This window comes from Myotis myotis, unplaced genomic scaffold (genome assembly GCF_014108235.1).
Source record: "Myotis myotis isolate mMyoMyo1 unplaced genomic scaffold, mMyoMyo1.p scaffold_m19_p_10, whole genome shotgun sequence".
NCBI lineage: Eukaryota > Metazoa > Chordata > Mammalia > Chiroptera > Vespertilionidae > Myotis > Myotis myotis.
The window spans coordinates 1,666,085-1,675,006 of NW_023416314.1; positions in this window are offsets into that span (position 1 = coordinate 1,666,085).

The following is an 8,922-nucleotide window of genomic DNA, read 5'->3' on the forward strand; positions in this document are numbered from 1 at the left end:
ATTCTAACTCTCTATCCCTCTCCCTTCCTCTCTGTAAAAAATCAATAAAATATATTTTAAAAATAAAATAAGAAGACAGAGAAGAGGAGGAGGAAGAGGAGGAGAAAAAAGGAGAAGGAATTTTGAGTGCTACCTATACGCCAGGCACTGGGCTAAGGAACTTTCATGTAATATCTCATTTTATCCGTATAAAATGCCGTAAGTGTATCTTCATCCTCTCCTTTACGGAAGAGGAAACTGAGGCTCGAAGAAGTAAAGTAACTTCTTCTGGGTCACACAGCTAGTGGAGGGGCAGGGCGAACCCAGGCCTGTCTTCTCAGCCTGTGTACTTAATGCACAGGGGGCTGCCCTCCCCCCCTCCCCCCGCACCTGCACAGGGAGCTGCCCACCCCGCCCCCCGCACCTGCACAGGGAGCTGCCCACCCCGCCCCCCACACCTGCACAGGGAGCTGCCTGCCCCCCCAACCTGCAGAGGGAGCTGCCCTCCTCCCCCGCCTGCAGAGGGAGCTGCCCCCAGCCCTGACCTGCACAGGGAGCTGACCCCACCCCCACCCCCTGCCCCCCGCCCCTGCACAGATGTCTCAGGGAGAGCGGCACAGTGAGGGCCTGTGTGCTGCGGGCAGCGAGGCTTCGGCCTCCTGAAGGGGAGAAACATCCGTTTGGCTTTTAGGAAAGGCTTTTGGAACCGAGTCGAATGCAGTGATTAATAAGCGTCTAGAATTTAGGACCCAGCTGCCTGGGCTTGAAACTCACTCACTGCTTACCAGCTGGGCAAGTCACTTGCCATCTCAGAGCCTCAGTTTCCCCGACCGTAATGCAATGAGGAGGAGGATTCAGTGCTTTAAGGAGGAGAAGTGTTACATGGAGTGTTTGGAGCCTGTGGGAGGTGTTGAGGACGGCCCTGCTCGGGTGCTGACCAGCGGGCGGGGAGCACCCCGTGCTGCTGCTTCCTGGTGGGCATGCGTGTTATTACGTAACAGGGTCTGTTCCCTGTGAGACTGAGCTTCTTGAGGGGGGAACGGGACTGCTTTCATCCACCTCCCTGGCTCCTAACACCTCCCTCCGCCCCAGCACACGCAGGGCATTGCCACTGACGCCCAGGGGTGTCCGATTGCACGGGTAGGGGAAGGAATGGGGAACAGCGTGGGCAGAGGCACAGCAACAGCAGTGAGCGCAGGGCGTGGGGGAGCGACAGCCCAGCTCAGAGAGCGGACAAGGGGCGAACTTGGCTCCTGGGCTCAGGAGCTGGAGGCAGCAAGCTGGGGGGCCCTTTACTTGGTGAGGCCCTTGCAGTGGGTGCTTCGGGCCGTCTTTCATGTGGGGACTGGGCTGTGGCCCCCAAAGGGCATAACGGTCAGTGGGTTTGCTGCTATCCTGCAGGCGCTGGGAAGCTTTGGTTCAGCGGGACCCGTTCTCTTCTCTCCTTCCGCCTCGGAGACGTTTCCTCCCCTGCTCAGCCCTGCAGCCCCTCCATTATCATTCGAGACCTCTTTACAGCTACAGTTCAGATCCAGGGACAGACTCCCCAAAGCACACACATCCAATCCCCCACCCGGAGGCGTCCCTGAAGCCAGCGGCCGTGGCTGGGCACCCAGGCTCTGTAGCTGAGGACCCGGAACCTGGGCCCACACGTTGCCTGCTTTCGTTTTGGAAAACACATTCTTTACAGGATCTTTTCATAAAAGTGGGATTCTCTGCCAACCAAGCTCACACTGGACTGTGTGTGCGCGCGATTGTGTTGGCTGTGGGTTGGAAGGCAGCCATGCTGAGGGGAGACGTACTGATGAGGTTGCCTTTGGGTTAAGGAGGGACCCGGAGCCGGAGTTCCATTCCATCCAGGGAGCATGGCATTGGCTCTGCCAGGCTGGGCTCAGCTGCTTCACCAAGCACAGGGCCAGCAGGAGCAGGTGCCCGAGGGCAGGAGGCGGGGCAGGGGCCGAGGTGGCCAGTCAGGCCTGGGAGAGCAGGTGCCTGGGAGGAAGGGGTGGGTCCAGGCTCCTGCCTTCAGGGTTTCTCCAAGGGGCTTTGGCAGGAATTCGAGGCTTGGGGCTACACGAGCTCTGTGCATTGGAAAGTTGTTGCCAGGCTGTCCTCCCCGCTGCCCACACTTGGGGGAGGCGTGCGGGGGGGGGGGAGAGGGGGCACACAGGTGAGCTCCTGGAGCCGGCCCCTGACTCTAAGTCGCCTGTTGGCTGTGCTGTCCCAGGGGTTTGTGGAGGTTGGAGAGCCAGCCCCAAAATGCTGCTTTTCTGGAGCTACACCTGCCCCTCCCTGCACCCCTTTCCTTCCCTCCAAGCGGCCATCTTCCCTCCCTCAGGCTGTTTAAAGGCGTGTGGGCAGGAGCACAGCCTTCCACCTGTGCAGGCAGATCCTACCCTTACGTCCCTCCCGGGGACTTGGTCTCTGGGGAGCGGGCGGCCTGGGAGTCACAGGCCTGGGCTGCGCACGAACACACCATTAAGGCCTGCAGCGAGCCGAGCCGGGTTTCATTTCCCATCTGCACACTCACCATTACGATGCGTGTTACTGGATATAGAGATAAATCCGCCCTGTTTCTAATAGCTTTTAATTTCCACCAGACCTGATTATATCGATGCGGCCTCCTGCGGGAGTTTCCCAGCATGCTCTTCCCCAGCATCCTGCGGCGGAGGTGGCCCCGGCGGGGAGGTTGGGACACGGCTTTACGCGGGCCAGATGGATTTGCTGCTGCCCTGGAGGCCAAGCCTGGATCTGCTCCCTCGTCTATGGGAACAGGGCCAGGCCGGGGCACACTGGGCACCTGCGTGCTGGGGAGGGGGCGGCAGGGCGGGGAGGACTCTGGCCCAAGGGCTCTTTTCTGAAGGTGAGCAGTGCTCCCTGCCTGCGGCCCCTGTGCCCGAGCTGAGCACCAAGGAGCCCCCGCCCATCCCCCTCCCGTTGCCCCAGGGTTCCACGTCGTTCATGGGTTTCTGCTCCTCTTTTCTCTGGGTCCTGCTGCACTGGGCCCGCATTGGTCCCCTCCTTCCGGTGCATGCCTCCCCCTCCTTGGCCCTACACTTGGGTCACGTGTCCTCTTCGGCGAGGCCTCACCTGACCCGGGCAGAACCGCTCCCTCCGGTTCCGCCCCTGCAGTGCTTACTCCGCCTGTCTCCTGTTGTCGGCGATGTTCCTCTCTGTCCCTGTGCTGCAGGAGGGTGCAGCCTCATCCCTCACAGCTCTTCATCCCGGGTCCACAGCACCCGCCACAGCGTAACACGCGACGATGAATGATGCTCTCTCTCCTGTACTGAGACCTGTGGTCGGCACTGTGTGCACATTCACATGTGTTGCCGCTCATCCTCACAATAACTCTTTAAGAGCGAGAACATTTTCTGTTGTGTTGCTCCTCCCTCCCCGGCCCTCACCCACCCAATTTGATACATGATGACATTGCGGCTCAGGGAAGGGAAGCACCTTGCCCAAGGCCACACAGCGAGCAGGCAGCTGGTGTGAGCTGGGATCCCGTGGGTGGCTCTGCCCCGGCTGCCTCTCCAGGGCAGGCTTTCCTCTCTGTGGCTTCCTCCTGCGACTCTGCTGTTTAGATGCAAACCTGGGGAACTGGGCTCTCCACTGCCTGGAGGCAGGGGGCGTGCAGGCGAGGGCCAGCCCGTGCCTATGAGAGGTGGATGGATGCTCAAGGCCACTTAACAGGGGGGTCTGGGCTCCTGCTGGGCGCTGAGCACAGGCTGGGCCTAGCAGCGGGACCAACTTGACCGTGACCTGCCCTTTGGCAGCGCCTGTCTGGAGCCCCAGCACCGCCCCGGGAGAGGCTAGTGTGCAGGGGCTGGGTTCCGTGAGGGTCGCAGCCCGAGCTCACAGGGCTTTCGCAGGCCCAGGACGCAGGGTGAGCGTGTCGGTGGAGGCGGCAGCACTGGCAAAGGCACGCAGGCCACAGGCGAGGAGGGCGGGCGCCAGGGACGCGGCCGGAGGGTGAGAAGTGGTGGGAGAAGGCTGAGGAGGACACCAGTACATTGAACCCGTGAAGGCGCCATCTAGTCCTAGAGAAAAGGACTCAGCCTGGTCACAGCGACTAATAGTGAACGCACACGAAGCTGCCAGGCGCTGTGCTGAGCATGTCGTCTGCTGGGCTCGTTTAATCCTCGCAGCCACTGGAAGGTGAGGGGACCGCTGGTCCCCATGTTACGGACGAGCGGGCAGAGGCACAAGGAAGCGCGTGCGCTGGCTGAGTCGGTGAGGCAGCCCGCAGTCGGACTCCATGCAGACCCCACTGCCTGCGCCCCAGCGTTGCACTATATTGCCTCACAAAAGTGAGCGCACAGAACATGCACATTCTGCAAATTGTCAGAGTAAGAAAACAACACATGTGAGACTGGGCGGGTATCTGAGCGGACGGTTCACGAAGAGGCAGTGGGCGTGGCAGGGAGGAGCCAGGCTGCAGAGTCCGCTGGTCTTCATTGGCAACCCGGGCAAGCTCCTTTCAAAGCCTCAACTTACTCACCTACGAAACGGGCACACTGAGACCGTCCCACATGGAAGTCTTTAGATGAAAATTAAGCCGCTGGAGAGACGCCTTCTCGGATGGAGGGGCGGCCTAAGCCCAGCAGGAACACGGCCACTCAGCTTCGTGGCATTGCCGGCCCCGGGCTCTGCTGCCCCCTCTGGGGGCTGGGGAGGCAGAGCACAGGGGGGCCAGGGGCCAGCCACCGAGAGCCGAGTGCTGCTGGGTCGCAGATTCGAGAATGGCTCCCCTGAACGTGATCTTGAGAAAGCCGTGAGCAAGGGGCTGGGTTGGCGACCACAGAGGCGTTTTGATTTCAAACAGGCCGTGGCTCTCTCTATCTGGGCAGAAGGAGGGAGACAGTGGCCGAGATGTGGTGTTGTTAATCTCTGCATCCACTCGTGCCTTATGTGATTCCTGATCACACTCATGTTTAGGTCCAGAATGAGGAGTGTGGTTTGCCACCAACTCGGCAAAGATCAGCTCTGCAAACCACCTGGTCTCCCCTGCTCCCAGCACTCAGTCCCTGGCTGTGAATAACCAGCGTCTCCGTAACCAACGCTGGTTGCGAGGCGCTCCCCCATGGCCTCCCTTGCTCCTCCCGGTAACCCTTACCTTCCCCGCTTCGGACAGGGAGGCGGGCGCAGTGAGGCCGGCGACTGGCGCAGTTAGAGGAGCGCGGAAGGGAGGAAATGCACCGTTAAATCCACGTGTGTGCAGGCCCCGTGGCAGTTCCCCGACGTCCTCTCCTTTAACCTCCTCTGAGCCCTGGGAGCGGCCTCGGCCCCATTCTCAGGTGGAAAGAGAATGTGACTCGGGCCAAGCAGGCTGCTCCCGGCCACGCCGCCGCCCGACGTGCTTGGACCCAGAGCTTTGTCCCCAAAGCCCAGCCTGAGGCCTGTCCCTAACTGTTTGGTGTGGTGGGACGGGGACCTCCGATTCAGGCAGCCTTGTTTTCTTCCTGGGGCTGCAGAGAGAAAGTCCCCTTCCTCGTGCCTTAAACACAGTCTGGCCTCAGCCAGTTTGGCTCAGTGGATAGAGTGTCAGCCTGCAGACTGAAGGGTCCGGGTTTGAGTCCAGTCAAGGGCACATGCCTGGGTTATGGGCTCCTCCCTGTCCCAGGCCTGGTCAGGACACGCTCAGGAGGCAACCAGTCACTGTGCTTCTCTCACATCAATATTTTTGTCTATTTTCCCCTCTCTCTTCCTCTCTCTCTAAAAATCAATGGAAAAATATCCTTGGGTGAGGATTACAGAAGAAAAAAAAAGAAACACACACACACACACACACACACACACACACAAAATCCGGTTTGCAGGTTAGAGATGACAAGGAAGCACTCCGAAGGGGCAAAGGGATTCTTTGCCCAGCCAGGCGGCTAGCCTGAACTCGTCATCGTGGTTGAATAAGGTTAGTGAGGGAATAAATGACGAGCATTGAGCTCTTCTGCTTCAGGGCTTCCCACGTGCGGTTTCCCTTCATCCTCACGTGTCCTGTGCAGCGGGCAACATTATTGTCCCCATTTTGCAGATGAGGAGCCTGAGGCACAGAGTCTTCTGCTCACCTGCCCAGGGCCATAGAGTGCGGCGGGAGGGAGCCGGCGCCGAGCCCAGAGGGTGTGACGGGAGCTCTTGGAGATGACGTGAGCCGCCTCTCACATTGTGCCCTGCTGCCTGTGCCACCTTTCATGTGTAGAGGGCCCTCGGCTTACACAGCAGTTCACAGGCATCGCACTGAATCCAACCCCAGCCGAGGGAGACATGTGCTTGACCTCACTTCACAGACAGGGAAACCAAGGCCCGGGTGGTGGAGGGGTCTCCCCAAGGCTGCGCAGCCAGGGAAGGGGCCACCGGGGCTCTGGGTTGATGCCTACACCCTCCTTGTGCCCTGGCCAGCGGGATGCTTGGCATCTGCATGCCGGTCGGTGGCTCCGGCAGCATACGCTGCAGCTCCTGACACGGGCAGACGTGTGTGTGTGTATGTGTGTGCGTGTGTGTGTATGTGTGTGCGTGTGTGTGTGTATGTGTGTGTGTGTGCTCGCGCGCATGCACATGCACTCAGGTGCCGCTGGCTGTGGGCACGTGCTGTGCTTTGCTTTCCCATTTAGTCCATGGCAGGCGCTACATTTCCAGAGCACCCACTGGGCAAATTTCGGCAGATGTAAGACAATTGCAGGACAACGTGGTGCCCAGATCATGCCGTGGCAGCGGGCGGGAGCAAGCGGCGTTGTTTGGTTAAGTTGGCACCTCTGTAAGTTACCCTGGAATCAGAGCGGAATTCTTTACAGAAGGTTATGCTACACATAACTCATTGTTGGGCCGCCTCGTTGTTGTTTAATGCCCACCTCACTGTGCCGTGGGCTAAGAATGTGTGTTTAGTGAAGTCAAGGGTTGCAGGGAAATGATAGGGTTTTCAACAACCCATTTGCTTGGCTGGTGTTCACATCAGAATCCATCTTGCTTTTAGTTCTCAGTCTCATTGCAAACATACAGTATTGCTTGCCGAGCTCTGGCGTTTAATGCAGAGTAGCATTTATTCAGAAGGAGCCAGCGGTGCCTGCAGAATGGGAGAGCTATGTATAGATGGCACTTCCTGCCAAGCCTGTGATTTTGAACTCTGTTGCGTATCAGCGAGACTTCGCTGCCAGAGCTGGAGCCACGCTGGGGACAGGACTATGGCTGCGAGCAGAGGCCTGCACAGGTGCAGTGGGGATCTGCGTCTGCCTGCCCGTAGCCTGGGGCCTCGCTGCTCCAGCACATGGTAGGCACTCAGACTATGGTCGTCAGTTGCCCGGAGGAACATTTAACAGCAGGCGATGGACCCTCAATTCGGTTGTAAAGGGGATGGACTAAAGGAAGAGAAGGGTGTGACTCTGGGGCTGCTAGAATAAAGTCCTCATTTGCTCCTGTTATGCCCCAAATCAGCAGGGCTTGCTTGGAACCCTCTTTGATGGAAAAGGTGTGTTGCAAAGCTACAGGGCATGAGCTATGGCCTCAAGGACGTGGGGTCAAATCCTGATCCTACTCCTTACTTACCATATGATCCTGCATAGGTCCTTGAACCTGTCTGAGCTTCAATTTCCTCAAAGAGAGGATTAGAAAATATGTACTTTTTCTATGTAGGAAAACATATTTTCCACGTTACCTTATATTTTCCTATATAGATATGTTTTCAATAAATAGGTTCTCTATATGTAGGTTTCAGTTTTTCCTAGTGCTGAGCAGACAGACACATGGCAGGATTAGTCATTATCTCCTTGTGACCAGGAAGGGAGGGGGAGTGAATTTCCAGGAGTGAGCATCCAGGTGTGAACATCCAGGAGTGAGCATCCAGAAGTAAGCATCCAGGAGTGAGCATCCAGGTGTGAGTACACTGGTGTGAGCATCCAGGAGTAAGAATTCAGGAGTTAGTACACAGGTGTGAGCATCCAGGAGTGAGTATACAAGTGTGAGCATCAGGTGTGAGCATCCAGGAGTGAGTACAATGGTATGAGCATCTAGGAGTGAGCATCAGGTGTGAGTATACATGTGTGAGCATCCTGGAGTGAGCATTATGTGTGAGTACACGGGTGTGAGCATCAGGTGTGAGTATCTAGCAGTGAACATCATGGTGTGAGCACATCCAGGAATGAACATGTAGGTGTGAGCACATCAGGAATGAACATCATGGTGTGAGTGCATCAGGAATGAAAATCATGGTGTGAGCACATCCAGGAATGAACATGTAGGTGTAAGCGCATTAGGAATGAACATTTAGGTGTGAGAGCATAAAGAATGAACATCATGGTGTGAGCGCATCAGAAATAAACATGTAGGTGTGAGCACATCCAAGAATAAACATGTAGGTGTGAGCACATCAGGAATGAACATGTAGGTGTGAGCACATCAGGAATGAACATTTAGGTGTGAGCACATCAAGAATGAACATCATGGTGTGAGCGTATCAGAAATGAACATGTAGGTGTGAGCATATAGGTATAAGCATTAGGTGTGAGCATATTGGAGTGTGAACTTGGCTGTTATCATCTTGGGGGTAGTTTGGCTTTTAGGGCTGCGGGCATAAGGTTGGGATGATGAGAAATCCTTACAGGCAGAGGCAGGCTAAGTTCTGTGACTCCACAAGCAGAAGCCTACTCCCTAAGCTTTGACCTTGGCCTTTGTGTTCTACCGCGTGTTGCTGTGTAGGGTCCTCAGGAGCTCAGGCAGGTGTGTTACTGGCTGCCCTGCCCCCTGTGCAGTGACTGCTGGGCTGGGTGGAGGTGGGAGCAGCCCTCTGCATGCTAGGGCAGGGGCAGGAGGGCCCAGAGACCGGCTTCACTATGTCCTCAACTTCGGAAGTTTCCCTCTCACACCTAGCGATCCCTCCCTCCACTCCAGGGTCAGAGCAGATCTGAATCCCCATGTCTTAGGGACCTGGAATCTGCCAGAATTCTGGAGTCTGCTGAT